Raw genomic sequence first — 25,070 nt, 5'->3', positions numbered from 1 at the left:
TTAAAATGTTTGCATGGAACAAACATATGTAAGTTGCCGTTCCTGTTCGCAGCATATGTACATATAACAAAGAATATTGTTTTCAGTTTTATCTTCAGTTGAAATTTCTGCATTATCATCACTTGCTTCACTAATATTTCCAATTAATAATAATAGATTGACGCTTACACATATGTTAATGTTTGGCCAAACTGCTCCTCCGATTTGTGGCGAGCGCCTTGATGTTGTCACACAAAGGGGAGGGACCTACAGTTTTACGCCGACTCCGAACGGCGGTTTTATTTTTATGAGAAGCTGTTTTTCATGGCAGAAATACACTCGGAGGTTTGCCATTGCCTGCCGAGGGGCGACCGCTGTTAAGAAAAAAAAGCTTTTTGCTATATTTTTTTGCGATGTTGCTTTCCCTAGGGCAGGGCGTCGCGCGAACGCAGACCGCCGCGACGATGGGCACTTTCAAAATTGTATACTTACAAATCCGCCCATTTAACTTGCTCATGTACTACTTTTTGTCAAATGTAACTGGGTGACTACCTACATAAGTAAGTGCACTATTTTACTTTATTACTCAATTGCTAATCTTAAAAGTTGGTCTTATTGCTTAACGAGAAATGAAATAAAGCAAATTTGTGTTATTTGACATTGAATTGGGAAATAACACAAATTTGCGTTATTGCCGTTTGCGTTATTTCACCCCCATATCCAACAGGGTTAAATCCATGATTATTGTAGTTGATAAATTCTTTTACAGAAAAACATATCGAGGACTTATATTCAATACCCTCTATCTGCATTTTTCACAAAAATGCCATTCTGATACAAAAATCGACCTAGAACTTAACTGTCATTGGTGATATTCATGCTGACCTTGTATAACGCTTGACAAAAGAGTTTACTATTAAATTGCAAAGTCATAATTAATATCAATGATGACAGGTAAGTCCCAGATGGGTTCTATCATCACAAGGTAGTTTTTGTGAAAGTTGAAGATAGAGGGTGTTGAATACAAGTCCTCGATATTTTATCTTTCACAGTGCTTTCAGACAGATTTGAAATTATTGAGAGCTTTGAAATGACGCCAATTGGAAATGCCAAGTGAAGCCCAGTCCTTCTCCACTTGGTCTTTCCATCTCAGTGGGGGCCTCCCTCTTCCTCTGCTACCACCATCGGGTTTGGAGTTGCATCCTTTCAGAGCTGGAGCGCCGGTGTCTATTCGAACGACATGGCCAAGCCAGCGGAGCCACAGTATTTTAATTCGCTTACCCATGTTCATGTCGTTGTAAAGCTCATACAGCTCATTGTTCCATCGTCTGCGGTACTCACCGTCGCCAACGCGTAAAGGCCCGTAAATCTTCCGCAAAATATTTTTATCAAATACTCCAAGAGCCGCCTCACCGGTTGTTGTCATTGCCCATGCTTCTACGCCATATACCTCTCTTCTTATTGCGGCAAATACGTCTCGCTTTCCTCTTCAGTTCCCTATAACGGTACCACATAGCGCGCGTTGCGCTTTATCGCAGCGTGGCCCTGTAGGTGGCATCTTTTTTTCTGCAGCTTCCCGACACTCTTCATCGTACCAGTTGTTCTTTTGGGCTCGCTGAAATCCGACTATTTCTTTGGTGGCGGTACTTAATGAGTGGGAGATGTGGTTCCACTGCTCGCATATGTCGGTTTGTTGAAGAGCATTGGCTGTCTTTTATGATTGCAGCTTTGCGACGTTAAGCTTTCCTTGCATATTTGGACGCATATTATTTGCTGCACAGAGGCAGGTGCAAAAGATAGTGGTCCGAGTCGGTGTGTGGGCCTCGGAGTTTACGTACGTCTAAAACACTGGAAGCATGCCTTCCTTCTACCACAAAATGATCGATGGGCGTGCGCTCCAAGCGCTCGTAGAAGATATCCTTGAATACCTCTGCCTTGGCTTCCGTCGGGGCATGGGCGCAGAATCTCGCTTTGATGCGGATTGTGGCTAGACGCTCGTCCACCGGGGTAAACGACAGTACTTGGAGACGGAGTCTCTCTCCCACCACAAATCCAACACCGAATTTGCGCTCCTTTACATAGCAGCGGTAGTAGACGTCGCAAGGCCCCAGGCATTGTTTGCCTTGCCCCGTCCAACGTATTTCTTGGATGGCGGTGATGTCAGCTTTTTTCCTTACGAGGAGATCAAGCAGCTNATCAACCAGCCGGGCAGAGGCACCTTCCCCATTAAGGGTCCGGACATTCCATGTGCATGCCCTCACATCTTAGTTCTTAAAACGAGGTCGTCATCATAAAGGGGGTCTCACTTAGGCTTTATTTTTTTTCTTCACTGGAAGTGGTTTTTGCGTGGCGAGTCCCAAACCTAGCGTAAAAACCCATTGCTGGGACGGGGATGGTTTCGCCACCAAATATACGTATATATAGCGAGCCGCTTTCTCCAAGACTGACACCCGCTTGCAGCCGCACCTACTGGTGAACAGACGCTGCAGACTTCAGTCAGCCCTTAAACCGAATAAGTCGGAGTGGCCCCACCGAAGCTCGCTTTCTTTCCGCCGTGGCCCAAGGCTCCACTCGGATTGGTTACAGCATCTCGAACATGGGTTTCTCACGTTGCCCAGAGTGCGCGAACGAGGACTCAAGAGTCGGGATTGAGTATAGCCGTGAAACTGTATCTGCATACCCAGCACCACGATTATACCCCAATAGTTTTTTCTACAGATTCAGAAGAATGTCTCCACTTTCGTACCCGTGCAGTATAAAAAATTAGGATCGGAAGAGTGGCCACACAAAGGCTTACTACCATAGAAGGGCTGCATGCATTAAATGCGGAGGAGACGACATGTCTGGGAAGTTGGCATACGGTATGACGAAAAACGACAAAAAGTTGTTCTGAGTAGCCTTCCAATAGTTCTAGAGTTCTTGAAAAGAAAAAAAAAAATTTGGATGTTTTGACAAAAAAAAATTGCTTCAAAAATAGTCTATGCCAGATGCACGTAGCATACGACATGTGGCAAAAACGCAAATAAAAAATTGTTCTGAGTAGCTTTTCGATTGTTCTAGAGTTCCTGAAAAAATTTTTTTTCGAAAAAGTCGAAGTGAAATTTTTTAAAAATAAAATTAAAACAGTTCTGAGCAGCTCTTCAACAATTCTAGAGCTCCTGAGAAGGAAAAAAGGAGGTTCTGGAAATTACACCGAAAAAACATTTTTTTAAAAAAAAATCAGAAAAGTTTATTTTTTGAAAAAAAAAATAAAATAAAAATTAAAACTGTTATGAGTACCCCTTCAATAGTTCTGGAGTTCCTGTGAAGGGAAAAGAAAATTCTGCAAAATTACACCGAAAAACCATTTTTTGCTAAGAAGCCGAAAGTTATATTTTTGAAAAAAATAAAATAAAATTAAAGTCTGATCTGAGTAGCTTCTCAATAGTTCTAGAGTTCCTAAAAAGGAAAAAGAAGGGTCTGCAAAATTACGCCGAAAAAACATAAAGTTGATGATTTAATGTGATTTCGAAACACCGTGATCAACACGCTAAATACCTTAATGTGCCAACTGCCAACAATATGGCCACACAAAGGCTTACTACCATAGAAGGCCTGCATGCATTAAATGCGGAGGAGACGACATGTCTGGGAAGTTGGCATACGGTATGACGCAAAACGACAAAAAGTTGTTCTGAGTAGCCTTGCAATAGTTCTAGAGTTCTTGAAAAGAAAAAAAAAGTTCTGGATATTTTGACAAAGAAAAATTGCTTCAAAAATAGTCTATGCCAGATGCACGTAGCATACGACATGTGGCAAAAACGCAAATAAAAAATTGTTCTGCGTAGCTTTTCGATTGTTCTAGAGTTCCTTAAAAAATTTTTTTTCGAAAAAGTCGAAGTCAAATTTTTAAAAAATAAAATTAAAACAGTTCTGAGCAGCTCTTCAACAATTCTAGAGCTCCTGAGAAGGAAAAAAGGAGGTTCTGGAAATTACACCGAAAAAACATTTTTTGAAAAAAAAACAGAAAAGTTTATTTTTTGAAAAAAAAAATTAAATTAAAATTAAAACTGTTATGAGTAGCCCTTCAATAGTTCTGGAGTTCCTGTGAAGGGAAAAGAAAATTCTGCAAAATTACACCGAAAAACCATTTTTTGCTAAGAAGCCGAAAGTTATATTTTTGAAAAAAATAAAATAAAATTAAAGTCTGATCTGAGTAGCTTCTCAATAGTTCTAGAGTTCCTAAAAAGGAAAAAGAAGGGTCTGCAAAATTACGCCGAAAAAACATAAAGTTGATGATTTAATGTGATTTCGAAACACCGCGATCAACACGCTAAATACCTTAATGTGCCAACTGCCAACAATATGGCCACACAAAGGCTTACTACCATGGAAGGCCGGTATGCATTAAATGTGGAGGAGACGACATGTCTGGGAAGTTGGCATACGGTATGACGCAAAACGGCAAAAAAAGTTGTCCTGAGTAACCTTCGAATAGTTCTAGAGTTCTTGAAATTAAAAAAAAAGTTCTGGATATTTTGCCAAAAAAAAATTGCTTCAAAAATTGTGTATGCCAGATTCACGCAGCAAAGGGCAAATAAAAAATTGTTCTGAGTAGCTTTTTCGATAGTTCTAGACAGGGTACGAAAATAAACCGTACAAAACAATTGCCATTGGCTCAGCGATCATCGTATCATATTTGGTTTTGTACGGTTTTGTACATAGTCAGAAGCAAATAGTAAGTTTCATTGTTCTTTTCCCAAACGAGAAACATTTACTTTTCGTTTGTGAAAATTCTACCATCGAGTAAGTTATATATGTAAACGTTTCAATTAAGTAAACAATTGTAAATCTTCCGCAAAATATTTTTTATCGAATACTCCAAGAGCCGCCTCACCGGTTGTTGTCATTGCCCATGCTTCTACGCCATATACTAGCATAGTGGATCTGTCAGGTCTAAAGCCACACCGATAAGGTCCAATCAGTTCGCATAATAAACTCATAATAAACTCAATAAGATCTTATAACCAATGTTTAGAAGGCATATCCCGCGGTAGTTGGCGCGAATGGCGGGGTCGCCTTTCTTGTGGATTGGGCAAAGCACACTTAAATTCCAGTCACCGGGCATGCATGACCATATTCTGCATAAGAGTTGATGCATGCACCTTATCAACTTCTCGCCACCGTACTTGCATAGCTCAGCTGGCAGGCTGTTAGCTGTTGTTTTTCAGCCGCGTTATCGCTATTCGTACCTCGTCATAGTCAGGCGGTGGTACATCGACTCCGTCATCATCGGCTGCGGGCTCGGGTTCTTCTCCTCCACAACTTTCTGTGCTGCTACCATTCAGTAGGGTGGAGAAGTGTTCCTCCATAATTTAAGGACTTTCTGGACGTCGGTAACAAGTTCGCCATTGTTGTTCTTAGAGGAGTACGCCCTGGTCTTGAAACCTTCTGTAAGTCGCCTAACTCGCTGGTAAAATTGTCGGGCATTCTTCGGCCTCTCTCTTCTCATTGCAGCAAATACGTCTCGCTTCCCTCTTCAGTTCCCTATACCGGTACCACATATCGCGCGTTGCGCTTTATCGCAGCGTGGCCCTGTAGGCGGCATTTTTTTTTTTGCAGCTTCCCGACACTCTTCATCGTACCAGTTGTTCTTTTGGGCTCGCTGAAATCCTACTATTTCTTTGGCGGCGGTACTTAATGAGTGGGAGATGTGGTTTCACTGCACGCATATGTCGGTTTGTTGAAGAGCATTGGCTGTCTTTTGTGATTGCAGCTTTTCGACGTTAAGCTTTCCATGCATATTTGGATGCACACTATTTGCTGCACAGAGGCAGGTGCAAAAAATAGTGGTCCGAGTCGATGTGTGGGCCTCGGAGTGTACGTACGTCTAAAACACTGAAAGCATGCCTTGCTTCTACCACAAAATGATCGATGGGCGTGCGCTCTAAGCGCTCGTAGAAGATATCCTTGAATACCTCATCCTTTCCTTCCGTCGGGGCATGGGCGCAGAATCTCGCTTTGATACGGATTGTGGCTAGACGCTCGTTCCCCGCGGTAAACGTCAGTACTTGGAGACGGATTCTCTCTCCCACCACAAATCCAACACCGAATTTGCGCTCCTTTACATAGCAGCTGTAGTAGACGTCACAAGGCCCCAGGCATTGTTTGCCTTGCCCCGTCCAACGTATTTCTTGGATGGCGGTGATGTCAGCTTTTTTCCTTACGAGGAGATCAAGCAGCTGGGAAGAGGCACCTTCCCCATTAAGGGTCCGGACATTCCACGTGCATGCCCTCAAATCTTAGTTCTTTGAACGAGGTCGTCATCATAATGGGGGTCTCACTTAGGCTTTCTTTTTTTTTCTTCACTGGAAGTGGTTTTTACGTGGCGAGTCCCAAACCTAGCGTAAAACCCATTGGTGGGACGGGGATGGTTTCGCCACCAAATATACGTATATATATGACACCCGCTTGCAGCCGCACCTACAGAACTTTGAACAGACGCTGCAGACTTCAGTCAGCCCTTAAACCGAATAAGTCGGAGGGGCCCCACCGAAGCTCCCTCTCTTGCCGCCGTGACCCAAGGCTCCACTCGGATTGGTTATAGCATCTCGAACATGGGTTTCTCACGTTGCCCAGAGTGCGCGAACGAGGACTCAAGAGTCGGGATTTAGTATAGCCGTGAAACTGTATCTGCATACCCAGCACAACGATTATACCCCACTGGTTTTTTCTACAGATTCAGAAGAATGTCTCCACTTTCGTACCCGTGCCGTATAAAAAATTAGGATCGGAAGAGTGACCACACAAAGGCTTACTACCATACTTACTTACTTACTGCATGCATTAAATGCGGAGGAGACGACATGTCTGGGAAGTTGGCATACGGTATGACGTAAAACGATAAAAAGTTGTTCTGAGTAGCCTTCCAATAGTTCTAGAGTTCTTGAAAAGAAAAAAAAAGTTCTGGATATTTTGACAAAGAAAAATTGCTTCAAAAATAATCTATGCCAGATTCACGTAGCATACGACATGTGGAAAAAACGCAAATAAAAAATTATTCTGAGTAGCTTTTCGATTGTTCTATAGTTTCAGAAAAAATTTTTTTTCGAAAAAGTCGAAGTAAAATTTTTGAAAAATTAAATTAAAACAGTTCTGAGCAGCTGTTCAACAATTCTAGAGCTCCTGAGAAGGAAAAAAGGAGGTTCTGAAAATTACGCCGAAAAAACATTTTTTGAAAAAAAAAACAGAAAAGTTTATTTTTTGAAAAAAAAATAAAATCTAAAACTGTTATGAATAGCCCTTCAATAGTTCTGGAGTTCCTGTGAAGGGAAAAGAAAATTCTGCAAAATTACACCGAAAAACCATTTTTTGCTAAGAAGCCGAAAAAGTTATATTTTTGAAAAAAAAAAAAATAAAATTAAAGTCTGTTCTGAGTAGCTTCTCAATAGTTCCAGAGTTCCTGAAAAGGAAAAAGAAGGGTGTGCAAAATTACGCCGAAAAAACATAAAGTTGATGATTTAATATGATTTCGAAACACCGCGATCAACACGCTAAATACCTTAATGTGCCAACTGCCAACGATATGGCCACACAAAGGCTTACTACCATAGAAGGCCGGTATGCATTAAATGTGGAGGAGCCGACATGTCTGGGAAGTTGGCATACGGTATGACGCAAAACGGCAAAAACAGTTGTCCTGAGTAACCTTCCAATATTTCTAGAGTTCTTGAAATTGAAAAAAAGTTCAGGATATTTTGACAAAAAAAAAATTGCTTCAAAAATTGTGTATGCCAGATTCACGCAGCAAAAGGCAAATAAAAAATTGTTCTGAGTAGCTTTTCGATAGTTCTAGACAGGGTACGAAAATAAACCGTACAAAACAATTTCCATTGGCTCATCCATTGGCAAATAGTAAGTTTCATTGTTCTTTTCCCAAACGAGAAACATTTACTTTTCGTTTGTGAAAATTCTACCATCGAGTAAGTTATATATGTAAACGTTTCAATTAAGTAAACAATTATGTTTTCTTTATGTCAATTTTCAAACTAAATTCAAATAAAAACAAGTAAAAAACTCTAAGTTCGGGTGGAGCCGAACATTAAATACCTGGCGCACGTAATAAATACAGTTTTTCACCTTTCTGAAAACTGCCGTTACATGGTAAGAATAGAGGTTTTACCCTTATTTCTAACAATTTCGATAGTATGTCCAGTTATACTTAATGAGATAAACTTATATAGTCAGATGTGGGCGGTATTACGCCCACTTTTTGAAATTCTATAATAATGTTACTTATTTTCAAGGGATTGTTGTTATTATCAATTTTGAGTAAATTAGCGTCCTTATATTTCGAAGTATCGAAGTTTCAAGAATTTCTCAATTTTTGCTCGAGTTATCGTGTACACGGACGGACGGACGGATGGACGGACGGACCGACGGACGGACAGACAGACATGGCTTATTCGACTTCTCTTTTCATTCTGATCATTTATGTATACATTGTTTATATCTATCTCGATTCGTTTTGGCTGTTGCAAACAACCGTTATGTGAACAAAGTTATAATACCCTTGTGCACAAGTGCGCTCGGGCATAAAAATCATTTTTCATTTGAATTTGTTTCGGAAAACTGGCTATAAGTTAAAAAAAATGCCGCGTCCTAGAAATAATACATTGCGTGATCTCTTTGGGACGAATTTAGACAAAGTAAAATGGGAAAATGCGGTGGAAAAATCTTAAACGAGCACGTTGGAAATTTAGAACGGCATCTTAAAAGTACATTCATTTCATTTACATGAAAATTATATAAAACAAAAAGTGACATACATATGTATGTAAACTTGCCAAGCAGATCGAACCAAAATTTCCGAGTCTACTGGAAAAATATCCTTTATGTTAATCCAGGCAGTAAGCCATCACATTCACATTGTGTCACGTGTCACATTTCAAAAACTTTGACATTTATAATATTAGTAAAAGTAAGATACTAGATCATACTCATTCGTTTTGCGTTTAGTTTATGTCAAGGCATATTCAACAAGGTAGAAGTGACAATTCAGTCGAGCCCTCTCATACCTGACTAATTTCAAAAAATGTAAACAAAGAAATTAACCCTTTGTTATGCATTTCCATATTTGATAGAACTCAACATCTTTGAAATGAAAGTTTTTGTAAATATGAAAATATTTAAAATCTCATTAGAATAAGCTTCATTTTACAATTACACACTAAATGAAACACACTCATTTTTAAAACCGTTTTGACAATTTCTTGCTTTTAATATCCCAATATTCTTGAGCATTTATTTTTTTATTCAAATACTTAATTCTAAAGTATATAAGACATTAAAAAAGTTTANATTACACACTAAATGAAACACACTCATTTTTAAAACCGTTTTGACAATTTCTTGCTTTTAATATCCCAATATTCTTGAGCATTTATTTTTTTATTCAAATACTTAATTCTAAAGTATATAAGACATTAAAAAAGTTTAATTCTTCTAAATTTACATCAGAACTTAACTCCCAATGTTTTTGAGCATTTATTTTTTTATTCAAATAACTAATTGTAAAGTATATTAGACATTAAAAAAAGTTTGATTCTTCTAAATTTACATCAGAACTTAACTTCAATAATTTAGCTATTAAATTTTTGCTATTCGAAATTTCCTTTCCATTAAATTTATTAAAAATTACTTTCAGTTTCTTCATGTCAACAAGGAATAATGGTTTAGGTTTTATCAGACCACTATTTGAAATTTGGCCTATCCATGTATGTATATAAAAAAAGGGAGCTTTTCTTTTCATATTCGGTATGATAAATCCTGCACCTGGGACCAAACGCGTCTACTTAGAAATACTCGGCTGCGACAGGCATCAAATAAAGTCACGACTACACGTGAAGAGTCTCCTAATGAAACATCGCAGCAATTTGCCCACCGTTGTCGCTTCACTTGACAGTTCGAAGGTTTAAAATAACGAACAAATTTGTCGTCCAGGCTCTTGACAAAAACAACGCACCGCTCGCAATTCCTTTTCATTTTATTATGTATTTAAAAAGTCGCACAGCTCACAATTGAAAATTTATATAAAAAAAAAAAAATTAAAATAGTATAGGGGTAAGAGTTGACATTTCAGTCGCAGTTCAAAAGAGAGAAATGTCGAAATAACTTCTACCTTGTTATACCTTGGTTTATGTATCTATTTCTTTGTACGATTCATTTCGGTTCTTTCGTTTACAACTACTAAAAGACTGTAGTGTACAATCGTCAAAATGAACTCAGCCGTTTTATTTCTGTTTTGTACGGAACTGTTGAAGTAATAAGCGAAACGAAATAGTAACGTACAGTATAGTTTATTTTCGTACCCTGCTTCTATAGCTCCTGAAAAGGAAAAAAAGTTCTGTAAAATTACGCCGAAAAAGCATTTAACTTTATGTTTTTTCAGCGTAATTTTGCAGGTCTTCTTTTTCCTTTTCAATTGAGAAGCTACTCAGAACAGAGGAGGTACTCACAACAGTTGTAATTTTTATTCTTTCTTTAATTGAACTTTTTCGACTTTTTTGAGTAGCTTTTCGATAGTTCTACAGTGCCTGAAAAGGAAAAAATTACGCCGAAAAAAACATTTAACTTAACTTTAACTTTTTCGACCGTTTTGAGAAAAAGATGTTTTCTGCGCAATTTTGTCGAAAAAGTAAAATAAAAGAGTAAAAATTAAAACTGTTCTGAGTAGCTCTTATTAGCTCTAGAGTTCCTGTGAAAGAAAAAGAAAAAATAAAACTCTTCAATAGTTATAGAGATCCTGAGAAGGAAAAAGAAAGTTCTGCAAAATTACGCTGAAAAAAAATTTTCTTCAAAAAAGACGAAAAAGTTGAATTAAAAAAAAAATAATCAAAATTAAAACTGTTGTGAGTAGCTTTTCAATAGTAATAGAGCTCCTGAGATGGAAAAAGAAAGTTTTCAAAATTACGCCGAAAAAAACATTTTTTTCAAAAAAGTCGAAAAAGTTAAAATTGTGAAAAAAAATTCAAACTGTTCTGAGTAGCCCTTCAATAGTTCTGGAGTCTGACAATTGTCATACGACATGTGAAGGAAAAACGAAGTTCTGCAAAATTACGCTGAAAAAAAATTTTTTCAAAAAAGTCCAAAAAGTTGTATTTTTGAAAACAATAAAATTAAAATCTGTTCTAAGTAGCTTCTCAATAGTTCTAGAGTTCCTGAAAAGGAAAAAGAAGGATCTGCAAAATGACGCCAAAAAAAAACATAAAGTTAAACGTTTTTTCGGCGCAATTTTGCAGAACTTTCATATTACTACTCAGGATCTCTAAAACTATTGAAGAGCTACTCACAACAGTTTTAATTTTTTTTTATTTAACTTTTTCGGGTTTTTTGAAAAAACAAATGTTTTTTCAGAGTAATTTTGCAGAACTTTCTTTTTGCTTCTAAGGAACTCTAGAACTATTGAAGAGCTACTCAGAACAGTTTTAATTTTTTTTAATTTAAGCTTTTCGACTTTTTTGATAAAAACGTTTTTTCGGCGTAATTTTGCAGACCTTTCGTTTTCCTCCACAGGAATTCTAGAACAATTGAAGAGCTACTCAGAACAGTTTTATTTTTTTTTTTAATATTTAAAGTTCTCGACTTTTTGGATGAAAATGTTTTTTCGGCGTAATTTTGCATAACTTTCTTTGTCCTTCTCAGGAACTTTAGAACTATTGAAGAGCTACTAAGAGCAGTTTTAGTTTTATTTTTTTTTTTTTAATTTAACTTTTTCGACTATTTTGAAAGAATTTCTTTTTAGCGTAAATTTGCAGAACTTTCTTTTTCCTTCTCAGGAACTCTGGAACTATTGAATAGCTACGCAGAACAGTTTTAATTTTTAGGTTTTTCAAACATTCAATTTTTCGAATTTTACAGACCTTTTTTTCTTTATAGGAACCCTAAAACTATTGAAAAGCTACTCAGAACAATATTTTATTTGCCTTTTTTCCACATGTCGTATGCTGCGTGAATCTGGCATACACAATTTTTGAAGCATTTTTTTTGTTAAAATATCCAGAACTTTTTTTTCCTTTTCAAGAACTCTAGTCGTATTGAAAAGCTACTCAGAACAGTTTTAAGCGAATAAAAACAGCTTATAGTTTTTATAACTTATAATTATCAGGTACGCGGATGCAACTAATGTGCACGGTATTCTGACTTTACGAATTTCATTGTAGTGGACAAAGACTCACAGTTATACGTTGTACCAAAAATTGAAGATATACGTCACGCAGCTGTTTTCACCAGCGGATATTTTAAATCTTGTACTCTTTGCCGGAACCCAAGCAATGGCAAGGCTTTATGTTGGATTTCCAGTGCCCCATCTTCTTTTAATTTCAAAAACTCCAACTCTTCTTCGCTTTTCATAAAAAGAAGTTTTTCGGATTTTGCAAATTCATCCTCAATTATGTTACATAAAAAAGTGTTTATGAAGTATGCAAACGTACATTTAAATAATTTCAAATCGGCAAAACTTTTTTCAAAATCTGCTTTTAAATCATGTGCAATATTTTTTTCTAGCCATGGAAGATGATGAAATATTCTTTTTTTGAGATCATAAATAAAAAGACGTAGTTTAGCTTCAAAACTTAAAATAATTTGCGACAAATCAAAAACATTTTTATTCTCTCCATGTAGGGACGAATTCAAGTTTTGCAAATGTTCCATCATAGCTACGGTGGCCATAATTATGGCAACCGAATACGGGACTAAAAATAATTTTGGTAATTTTTTCCACAAAGGCTAGAGAATTTTAAAAACCTTTTTCAATGATTTTAGATTTATTAGCCTTGAAACATCATTTTATTTGGCATATGTTTTTCGATATTGTGTGAAAGCAGCACATATATATTCAGTTTTAACGTCACACATTCGTAGAATATTTTTCCATAACTTTGTGCTTTGTACTCGGGATTTTTACCCCGCAAAATTTTTTTAAAACATTTCTAAGCAGGGAAACATGATGAAAATATGCGACTACTTTTGAAACACGTGTGGTTTTCAACGGATTATTGTCAGACTCGGATTTCGGTCAAGCGCAATATAGTACATATCATCCGAAACGGGCTGAATGTAAAACGTACCCTTCCATCTTTGAGAACTTCTTTACTTTTACAAAATTCTCCTGGTAGTCATCTTATTTGGAGTTTCTCATGTTGAAGATACAATCTCTCGTACAATCAGCAATAATTTTTTTTAGTGTAGTTTGGCCTTATGAATATCTTCTCTCTTCACAAAATTTGGAAACTGCCTCCACACCCGGCACATTGAACAACAAGCCGTGTGCATTTTTTGTGGGCTTTGGAATCCATATACATAAATTCGTAAACAAAGTTTGAAATTTTAAAGTAAAATGTAAGCAAAAGTGAAAATTTAAGGACGAAATTCTCGAAAAAAGTAAAATCAGCTGCTCTACTGAATATTCAACGTGAAATGCCTTGAAAGAAACCTTTGAAAAGCTAAATACTAGTGAAATTTCTTTAAAATTTTTTTAATAATAATCGTTAACGTCTATTTTCGATTCATACCCACAAATACCCAGTTTTTCTCCGCAAAGGTATAACTTCAGAAACCATTTACATATGTATGTGCTCCTTGATTCGAATTGCAAGTGTCCAAACTTAAAAATGAAAACTCCTTCATAGACATGTAATTTTTAACGCATAGACATTTCATTTTAACGCAAGGCGCCAAAAATCCGAATGCGGGACAAATACCGGACATTAGAAGAAATACAGAACATTTGGCGTCCCGTATGAAATAAATAAATTACCAGGACCAAGGACGAGAGGATTTTCCCGTATAATAAAGGGCGGATGGTCACCGTAATCATATCGGTAAAGAACATTACGGGCCGTTTTCTACCCTGGGATTCAGTAATTCAGTCTTATCTCAAGTCACTTAATTTGAGATTAGCAATTAGTGACTATTTTGTGACTTGAGATGATTTGGCTATTCAGTAGGAGAGAGTCACAAAAAGTTCACCAAAAATGTGTGGTGAAAACAAACACAGACAGTCAACTGATAACGTTTACGTATGCCTTTTGCCGCACCGCCCAAAGAGTCGCAATGGCCGAGTGGTCAAAGCATTAGGCTGCCAGTCGAGAGGGTCCGGGTTCGAGTACTCCTCGGGGAGAGGATTTTTTTTGTTTTTATTTGTTTTATTTTTTTAATAATCTTTAGATTTTAATGTCAAAAAAAATAATTTTTTTTTCAATGGATTTGTATATTAAAGCATTTTGGTTTATTTCCTAACGAAANAAATTCTTGTTGAACAAATTTCCTCGCTTCATTTTCGCGTTTTTTTTTTAACAAAATGGAAAGAAATAAGTTTTGCCTCCATACTTCTATTTTTGTGACCGGCTCTTAGCCAGCTAACAAATTACTGACTTATTTTTGAGACTAGAGACGTGAGACAGCGTACTGAATACCAAATAGTCTCAAAATCCAAGTTCACCACCAAAAGTCACTATTAGTGACTAGAGACCGCGTATTGAATGCGGCTAATGTAAGTAGTAAAGTTGCCTTTACTAACAGGGCAGATAAACCCTGGCATTCAGTAAGCGGTCTCTAGTCACTAATAGTGACTTTTGGTGGTGAACTTGGAATTTGAGACTATTTGGAATTCAGTACGCTGTCTCACGTCTCTAGTCTCAAAAATAAGTCAGTAATTTGTTAGCTGGCTAAGAGCCGGTCACAAAAATAGAAGTATGGAGGCAAAACTTATTTCTTTCCATTTTGTTAAAAAAAAAAACGCGAAAATGAAGCGAGGAAATTTGTTCAACAAGAATTTTATTAGGAAATAAACCAAAATGCTTTAATATCATACAAATGTATTGAAAACAAAATTATTTTTTTGATTTTTAAACATTAAAATCTAAAGATTGTTAAAAAAATAAAACTAATAAAAAAAAAAATAAAAAAATACTCAATAATAAAAAAATAAAAAATCCTCTACGACCGAGGAGGACTTGAACCCGGACCCTCTCGGCTGCCAGCCTTATGCTTTGACCACTCGGCCATTGCGACTCTTTGGGCGGCACGGGCAAAAGGCATACATAATCACTGTCGGTTGGATGTCTGTGTTTGCTTCACCACACATTTGTGGTGAATANTAAACATTAAAATCTAAAGATTGTTAAAAAAATAAAACTAATAAAAAAAAAATAAAAAAATACTCAATAATAAAAAAATAAAAAATCCTCTACGACCGAGGAGGACTTGAACCCGGACCCTCTCGGCTGCCAGCCTTATGCTTTGACCACTCGGCCATTGCGACTCTTTGGGCGGCACGGGCAAAAGGCATACATAATCACTGTCGGTTGGATGTCTGTGTTTGCTTCACCACACATTTGTGGTGAATATTTTGTGACTCTCTCCTTCTGAATTCCCAAATCGTCTCAAGTCACAAAAATTGTCACTAATTGATAATCTCAAATTTAGTGACTTGAGATGAGACTGAATTACTGAATTCCAGGGAAATTGTTCCCCACTTTAAAGTGCTTTAAGTACTTTCGTTTTCTTATCTTACCGGTAAACATAAATTTGTTATTCCGAAATTACGGCAACGCGAAAGTGAAACTTCACTACATTCGTCATCAAATTTCAAAGGTTGGCAAGGCAACATAGGCAAATAAAGAGCAAGAGCCACAGTTAGCAAAAACCAAAACCTTGGGTGAAATATCTAATATATCTGACCCACGAGCCAAAACCAAATCAAAATTTAAAGTTGGGTAAAAATTTTTAAAGGTTACATCGGGTGGGCAACAATTTATCGGTTCGAGAAATTAATGCGCTGATGAGGAAATGGAAACTCGTATCGAGGCGATAAAGTGGCCGGTAATCTAAAGGTTGGATGAGAAAACGGACCTAAGTCAGAAAGCCAATTTGCTAAGCAAAGAGCCGCATTTGGCTCAAAGAGCCGCTATAAATTCTACCACACAATGCATCCAGACAACAAAGGTCATGCTGGCTAACAGACTAACCTAATATGAGAAATTTTTGACAGTAGATTGGGGGCGTGCGTAGATATTAGGTTAGCCTGTAAGGTATACTAATTCGAAACACAATCAAGCATTACAAAAATTTGCTTGCCAAAAGTCCAGAAGAAACCAAATTGATTTGAAACTTATTGTTTGGGGGGTTTTTGTGGTCGCTGATTTCGAATCCGATGTCAGATTTTTAGAATTTAAAATGGCGGATCCAATATGGAAAGCAACTTTTATAATTTGTTCATTTTAACCACAAACTCATATAAATGCGGGATTTTTGAAGTCCCTGATTTCGAATGTGATGTCAGATTTTTTAAATTCCAAATGGCCGATTCAATATGGTAACCAAATTTTATAATTTCCTCCTTTAACTAAAAACTTTTATATAAGGGGCTTTCCAAGCGGTGCTTGAAATAAAAACTGTTTCCTTTGGATATAAGTACCACGAGAGTTTGTATTTGTATCTTATTTGTACAAATTTGTACTTATTTATTTAAAAACACACTAGCACAACAAGTATAATTTCATTTCATACTAGCCAATGCCAGCATTCTTCGCGGCGCACAGTGGTCGGAGAAACCATATTTTACGCGAAAAAAGCATATTTTAAAACTGTGATAAATTAACCGGAATAAAGCTATTCTTATTCAAAAATGTCCAACAAACTCAAAACTGGTTAGTACTTTGAATAATATCTGATGAGAAAGCCGTTGAATCCGTTTAATTCAACGAATTCGATCGTGCACGTTCTAACAGTAATGAGTTGATAACTTTCTTAACGATTATTTTATGGAAACTTTCAATTATAACAGTAATTGCTGGTTTAGTATTACTTCTTAAACATGGAAAATAATAACTTCATATCAAATGTTACATAATAAAACTTGGTTTCTAAATTACCAACACCTTAATAACACGGCTTATTTTTCAAGAAATTTTTTCTTTAAAAAGATTTAACTAATTTGTAGTGCCGAGTAGGATCTTCATTCCTTTACCAAAAACTAATACAAAGGTCGCTTTAAGGATCTACGAAAAGAAAAGCCGCGTACTCGCGCCAAAAAGAGTAGCGGCCATTTTTGTTTCACTAGACCAACTTTAGCAGTTTTTACAAATAACATAAAGTGTATTAAAATATTAAAGATTAATGTAATTTATTCTATATTTGGCACCATATCATTTATAAGATGTATCTTAATAAAGATGAAGTAAATTTTCAAAAATCCAATAACGAATCCAATATGGCGTCCAAGAATTAAAAAAATTACTGAATTTTCATAAAATTTGGTATTTAGAGGTTCTTAAGATCGCTCATTACAAATTTCAAACAAGTTTTTGAAAATTCAAAATGCAAAATCCGATATGGCGTACGAAATTTCCAAAAATTCAAACCTGAAGAACTTTATTTAAAAATGAGAAAACTGAAGTTTTGGAAATTACGAATTTCGTATAAAATAAAATAAAAATCTTAAAAAACCTGTTGGGGCCTAGATCAAATTGTTTGTGCTGAACATATAGCAGACGGCCCTATCCCTAATTTAGAAATATAATTACTTCTATTATTTCATAATTTGATCATAAATTCATTTTAGATATGTTCCCTCGTATATAATAAATACAATTTTGCTAAACAAATATATTGTGTTATTTAACTGAAAATTACACTTGATTTGTTAGTTGTCATTCGTAAAAGATTGAATGTGATACATAACTCGAGAACAGTGAGCCTTAAAACATAGTATGTTTAACTGGTGGGAAATTTTCCTTATTTCTAGAGAAATTTACAGCCCCTTCGACTGTCGTAAACTCTTAAGATTTTAATTTTACACGCAATTCGTGATTAGAATGTCTAAAACTTATTCAGTGGCATTTTTAAAAAGATTGTATTATTTTAAGAAAAACTAATAGTTCTTTTGACAGCTATCAACTGTCAGGGTTTTAATTTGACATAAAATTCGTGATAAGCATGTCTAAAAACCCAATCAGTGGCATTTTTAAAAGGTTGTCTTATTTTTGGAAAAACTCATAGTTCATTTGAGAGCTGTCAACTGTTAGGGTTTTAATTTGACACAAAACTCGTGATCAGCATGTCAAAAAACTATAAACTTTATGGCATATTCGGATTTAGCATTACAACCGTACTACGATCCCGCAGTTTTATTATTATCGAAACAGCCCTTGCAATTTTTCGCGTAGAACATGGCTTCTCCGAAAACTGTGTGGCGCCTTATAAGAAATTTTTTCGTTGGCCAATGTAAAAGAGCGTTTAAAAGTAAAAACGGTCTTTAGATTCAACATTTTTAGTTTAAGTTGAAACCACTAAAGCGCAGTATAATCCTCACACATAAGCCAAGAATAGTAACGCTGCGATACCATATGGAATACTTATCCCTTTCAATGTCATGAGCTTTACCTATGGTCTTATTTACACCTGTGAGATCTCTGCCAAGCATGCGTTATCTTTTTCGATGATATTGCCGCTACAACATTGGTCCGATGCATAAGCCCTGCAGTGAACAGCCAAACCAGTTAGAAAAAATACTAGTTCATCAACTAGTATGTGCCTACCAGTTCGACAATTTCGAAGAACTTAAGCGTTTAGCGACATCTGCCTTTGAATTGCCAAAACTGAAAATTAAACACAGTTAATTGATTTTCTTACAAATGTCGGCTGTGGCGTCACGTGAAGACTACTGGCTCTGGTTCTGAGATCGCAGGTTCGAGGCCGCTTGGAGGTGGTTAAGATTTTTAAAGTTAAATCAATGTAAGTAAAAATAATTATTTCGATTTAAATATAAATAAAAAATCAGAAAATCGAATAGCATTGCATAAATGATTGTGAAATAAAAAATAATTTTTTTTTATTAAATTAAAAAATTACAATAAGAACCCTAAATAAAAAAATAATTAAAAAAAAATGCCTGCGCTAGGACTTGAACCTGGGAGCTCAGGCATACCACGCGAGTACTTTGCTCTGTCGGCCTTTGCGACTGTTGGAGCGCCGCGAGCAAAAAGGCATACTTATGCTGTTCACGGTGGATGAATTGGCAGACTATCTCACCAACTAGTATGATGCTAATAGTATTTTTACTAGTAGATGCTGATGCATAGCCTGACAATTGACATCTCGTAGGACATCGCAATGCTAAAAAAAACCAGTCGCTAACTTTGAAAAGGATAGAACGTGAACTAGTTGGGCTGAAACGCCCCTACAGTGAAACCCCAAACTAGTCAGGAAAAATACTAGTTTACAACCAGTGATCGGACTTCTACCACATTGTGGTAGAGCTACCACTTTTTGGAGCATCCCCCACATCTACCATACACGTTCTAAAATCTACCACATATTCGCATTTTTGAGTAGTTATAATTTAGTTCCACATGATTTTCTCTATTTTTTTAATTTTAAGAGCAAAAATTGTCCAAAACTAAACACTATGTGGTAAAAAGTAGGGACACGATATCGAACCGAAAGTATCGATATAGTACTCATTTAAAGTATCGCTGTAAAAATATCGGGCAGCCATTAATATCGTAATACAAAGACTGGATATTCCATATATCGATACAAAATTCAGAAAATTAAATCTGAATATTAGTGTTATTTTCCATTAAAGAATTAACACTTTGCACTTTAATAAATATATCACTGAAGGAGCGCCACATACCAACCTAAGATAGTACACATTTCTGCGCTTTAAAGCGCAAAATATATCCATGTTACTTTACATATAAATTCCAAAGTAAGTTAGGTTATAGTACGACATAGAAATGGAATGTTTAAAAACAATATTAACATCAAAAATTTCAATAGAAATTTTATAAAGGACAAATTTTTACATTTTGGAAAATTAACTTTAAATATTTCAAATATTACCTCAAAAAGTTGAATACAAATAGTCTTGCCCAATTTCCAGAGTTTTAAATTTTGACGTTTTCATTGTATTTTCTAATAATTTGTCATACAAATGTATCATTATTCACATTAACTTTCTAATGTACAATTACGATACGCTACGATACAAGGGTTTTGGTACTCGATTCCAAAAAATATCGTTTGAAAAGTTTCGAGTAAAAAGTATCGGTATCTAATGGCAAAAATATCGATATGGTATCATATCGTATCGAAATTCGTTTACAAGATTTCGCATTCCCGGCGGCGATGAGATTTCTCAAGTAAAAGTAAACAAAGCCGAATGGGAGGAGAAAAGAAACGGTCAAACAGCGAATTTCCTCAATTGTTCAATATCAAATTTTTCGTCGGGAAACGTGATTTTATTGTTTTAAATTGCAAAATATATGATTTATAAAAAGAATTGAGTAGTCCACTTGCAAAATGCGCTATGTAACATTTTTTCGATTTTTGGTTTTTGGTGGATTACGTACCAGTATTTAAAGTAGTTTCATGTTCAGTAACAACAGAGTGCAAAATCTTTTTAAATTCTGAAAAAAATAGCATCAAATGTTAAGTCTTCTTCCAAAAGTCGCTATCATACTTATTTATAAACCTTCAAAAGTATCCATCTTCTGATGAACTTAGAAACCTGCTTTGGGTCGTATAGACTGTTAATGTTATCTTATGACATGTTATGTTATGTTACAATTTTATATGGCTCTTATTTATCCAAATTTTCAGGTAATAATAAAAAAAGATTCAATTTAAATGTTACTTGTTATCGTAGCCGTTTTTTCAAATTTATGACTTTCTATTATAAAATCACATAACGCTGTTTGCAAGTGGACTACTCAATTAATAAAGAAAATTTAAAAAATCTGTGATTTTTGTGAAAGTATTAGCACATTACAGTGCATCTAAAGTTTTTAACGCATTGTTTACTTTTACTGGAGGATTGTCAAAATTGGCAAAACCCAAAATAAAAGTTTTTCTAGAGATTCGAATTCAAAAGTTTTCAGTTAAGGTGAGACCTTGCAGATTTTTTTTAACTTTTGTAAAAAGTTTGATCCGAAAACTGAGATCTACCACATTTTTTCTAAATCTTCCACATTTTTTTCCAGAATCTACCACACATAATTTTTATTAAGTCCGATCACTGTTTACAACTAGAATTTCCTGACTGAAGCCGAACTAGTTCGAAAATGGCCAGACTTGTACAAAGTACAAAACGATTTATTCATGCCCTGTTTTATTTGACTTCGACAGTTTAATACAATAGAGTACACAAAATATTATAACTTTTATTTGGGTATATTGTGAACCGTTAAAGCGGGTACGTACTCGCACTTATACCATACCTGTTAAATAATGATTAAAATCCATAATGATTATTAATTAAAGCATGTTTTTTTGAACAACAGTTTAATGATTAAATATCAATATTAGCACCTTTTTAATGATTAATAATTAATTACTTAAACAAATTTTTTTAATTAATTCGTTAGTTTTAATTACATCATTATTTTGTTTTTTTGATAATTTTCAATTATTTTTGACTTTTTTTAATTACACAATTATTATAATTTTTTTTATTAATTTCAACTATCAATCAACAAGCCAACGTATAGACAAAAATTTAGAATATTTAATAACTGCTTGAATTATTTACTTATTTTATTCTTATCCAAATCCCAAATTTTAAACATTAATTATTACTTTTAAAAATTTTTAAAAAGAAACAACTGAAATATGCAAAGTTAATGAATTGAATTTATTTTTATGAAAACATTTTTTTTATTTTAGTTCACTCAAAAATGAACTAAAGTATTCGTTTTATTTGTAACTAAAATGTTTTCTTTTCCATATTCAATATTATTAAAAAATATAAAAATTTAGTATTTATTGTACCTGAAAGCTTTTACTTTTAATATCATTTAATGGAAAATGCATTTAAATTTATTTTAGAATGTTTGAAATATTTATGTATTTATTTTTCCTTTTAATTAAAACTCAAAAAATTTAGCATTAATTATTGGCAAATCTAAGGCTGCTAAATAAAAATGTGTAATGTATTAAAGTGTACTTAATCAAAAGTTTTTTATTGTATATTTATGAATTCATTTTATTTTTTGCCTTCCAAAGTGGTGGCTTTGGTCCATAATTGGACTAGTATTTTTCTGTCTATTTTGAACTAGGATGAGACTGGTATATTTCTGACCGAAATCTGACAATTGCCATCCCGTAGGACATCCCCATGTTAAAAATACCAGTTGATTGCATGGAAAAGAGATAGTTGGCTGACTAGTTGAGCATGCGGTTCACACTAGTTGTGAGGTAGTTTACAACTAGTAAATGTGACTACAGGGGCAAACTGGTCGAATTTTAGTTCCTAACTAGTAACTTTCCCTGCAGGTAGCAAACAAAACTCAAGATCACGGATATGCGTTTTCCATGTTTAAGCAATTGATATACATACCTAACGTGATCTCTCCTTGTTAATTCGCCACTTTTACAATTCGTGTTAATATTTATGAACTGGTTTCTAGGTAGATGCAAGATCGCATTTAGGATGCATGAGGGCGTCAGACAAAGGTGCGCTTACACAATTTTGCGGTCTTTCTATGCATACTTAACCCCATCCTTCATTTAGCGATCTGAAAACTTAATTCGGATAACTTAAACACACGGGGTTTCTATACATTTCGACTACAGCGCCATCCATTGGGTGCTTTTTATGCAAAACTATTTCTTATCATAAAATGAATACGTATTATGAATTTCAACCAGGTTGTATAAAATATATGGATTTACCCAATACCTCGACCCCAACGCCACACAGCGGGTCCTTTTTTATCAATAGAATTTTTCATCAAGCAGGTACATAGCTCACATTTAAAATTTGAACGAATAATAATAAATAAGACTTTTATAAATAACTCTACTCCAGCGCCACCTTCTAGTTTTCTAGTAGCATATAATAGGACCATATNGAAGGTGAGGTGTCTCGTAATGCTGCATAAAATTCTAGTCACGAATGAACCGCAGTATCTAAAGTGCCGATTACACTATATCCGGTCAACTAGATCTTCACAGCTGTTACACTCGAAATACAACACCTCAATATCCGAGCGGCAATTCTTTGTCCACGCTATTCGTCTTTGGAATGGCCTCCCATCCGCATTGAGACTTATCAAAAGCACTGTGCATTTTAAAAGCGAGCTCTACAAATTTTATGCCTAATGAAATATAGATATGTATAACTAATCGTTCCTTCTGCTGTTTTTCCTTATTACTCTATTCTTTCTATCTCTCGTTTTCCTATCTAAAATAAAGGTAGATATAAGATGCAAATATTTTCACTAGATTTAAATTGCTTTTTATGTAATTCTAATTGTGTCAGCGCTGAAATATAGCCAACGGCTGTTGCGTTGAAGCTAAATAAATAAAATAAATAAATAAATATGCAAGGTATAACCTCCGACAATTTGACGAAACTCTATCCAGTGGTTTTTGAGTTTAGTCCAAGCAACGAAAACGGCTATCATTTTATGTATATAGGTATTTAGATAGGACAGTCTATAACGAAACTCATAAAAATCAAAGCTCCAAACTTTATGCAAAATTTAAAAAATTCTTCAAAATTTTATCTTTTACTAAAAATTACAAACAAAGTTACAATAGTTCAATGCGATTTAGAAATATAGGGGAAAATGTTTCCCAATCAAATGATACTTGCCCGTCAACGAAAATGTATGTATATAGATACAACCGTTCCAAAAACGATCACCTTTCGCCATAAGTACGTCATTGATAACATATGAAGCTGCGTCAATTTCAGGATTTCAAAATTCAGGAGAAGTTCAGTTTGAATGGGAGGACACCCCTTTTTTATTTTACAGAAAAACATTATAAAAAGTGTATCAAAAACAGTAGGGCTTTTAACAACTGTTGACTCCGTTGTTTTTGGTACTAGCACTTTACAATTTTGATGGAAGGTGTATTTTAATATATACTCCCAAAATCTATGAAAAACGCAGTTTCGGAAAAAGTGTTGGTTGGGGCCTCTGTGGATTAAAGTAATGATATGGGCATTTCCAGGCTAGCGTGACATTTGCATGACAAAATGTTAAAAAATAAAATAAAAACGTAAAAATTTTAAAAGCTTTTTCTATTTTTTTTTGTTGTAATCGAATACTTCAAGAAAAAAATATCAGTTAAGCCTGCTTCGAAATATAATTGTAAAAACTTTTATTTTTCAGTCAAGCGCGCCATTTTGAAAAAATTTTACATTCGCAATCCAGAGTTGCGATAGGTGGCTCATACAATTTAGGTCGTAACGTTGCCATTTCGCCCAAAATGTCACTTTTCGACGTTTCATGAATCAAACTATTATAAAAAGCAGCCAAATATACCCATAGATAGGTTAGATATATGACTTTTATTGTTTTTTTTTCGTTTCGTTGGAAACGCCCATATGCCTGTATTAGGCTTGAGTAGTTCTTGAACTAAATAACTAGTTCATATCAATGCACTTGTTCACTAGTTCGGTCTTCTTATTGAACTAAATTTGTCAGTACTACAATTTCTCATTTTGGATCGCGATCCAAATATTCTTGGCAGGAACCTATGACGTGGATCTCCATTTTAACAGATCCGTTTTAAAACGCTTTTGCATTGTTGCTACCTTAGATTCTTGCAAACGACTTTTTTTGGGGTAGAGCAAATACTAAACTAGCGTAGAACGCTTTAAAACCAAACAAGCTCTCTTATCTAACGTTTTTGCACAGCAATATGTAAGTGTTTACATATCGTACATACATATGTACATACATACTTTTATATTCTATGTGAACAGTCGTACACCAAACACTTTGGGGGGCACACTCATCACTAGCTTCGAACTTTTTTTTTTAAATAAACCCGTAGAACCTTTTGGTGGGAATATTAACACACTTTATTAAATTTGCGTTAGCTGGGTTATAGCGCAGAACACGTCTGGTCGATATGACATTCGCAAAATTGTGTCTTGTTTCATATTAGGTTCATTCCTTATCTTTTTGGACTAAAATCTGAAAAGTGTCAAAATGCCAGAGCGTAAGCAAAATGCGCTCACTAAAAGAGAATAACAGGAAAAGTAAAGGAACGCAAAAAACCAAATTTTTAGTCCAAAGAATGGCAACAACAAA

General features: G+C 35.0%; 1 protein-coding gene across 1 annotated transcript in view; it reads right to left on the bottom strand.

Moving 5' to 3' along the window:
- Window positions 1-25,070, bottom strand: part of ds (dachsous cadherin-related 1) — a 389,037-nt gene that overhangs the window by 69,115 nt on the left and 294,852 nt on the right. The gene's annotated exons all lie outside the window — the stretch shown is intronic.

This window comes from Rhagoletis zephyria, unplaced genomic scaffold (genome assembly GCF_001687245.7).
Source record: "Rhagoletis zephyria isolate East Lansing unplaced genomic scaffold, Rhagoletis_zephyria_1.1 Rzeph_scaffold_00087, whole genome shotgun sequence".
Taxonomy (NCBI): domain Eukaryota; kingdom Metazoa; phylum Arthropoda; class Insecta; order Diptera; family Tephritidae; genus Rhagoletis; species Rhagoletis zephyria.
Note: the sequence above shows the minus strand (reverse complement) of the source record. Positions and strands in the feature narration are given on the sequence as shown.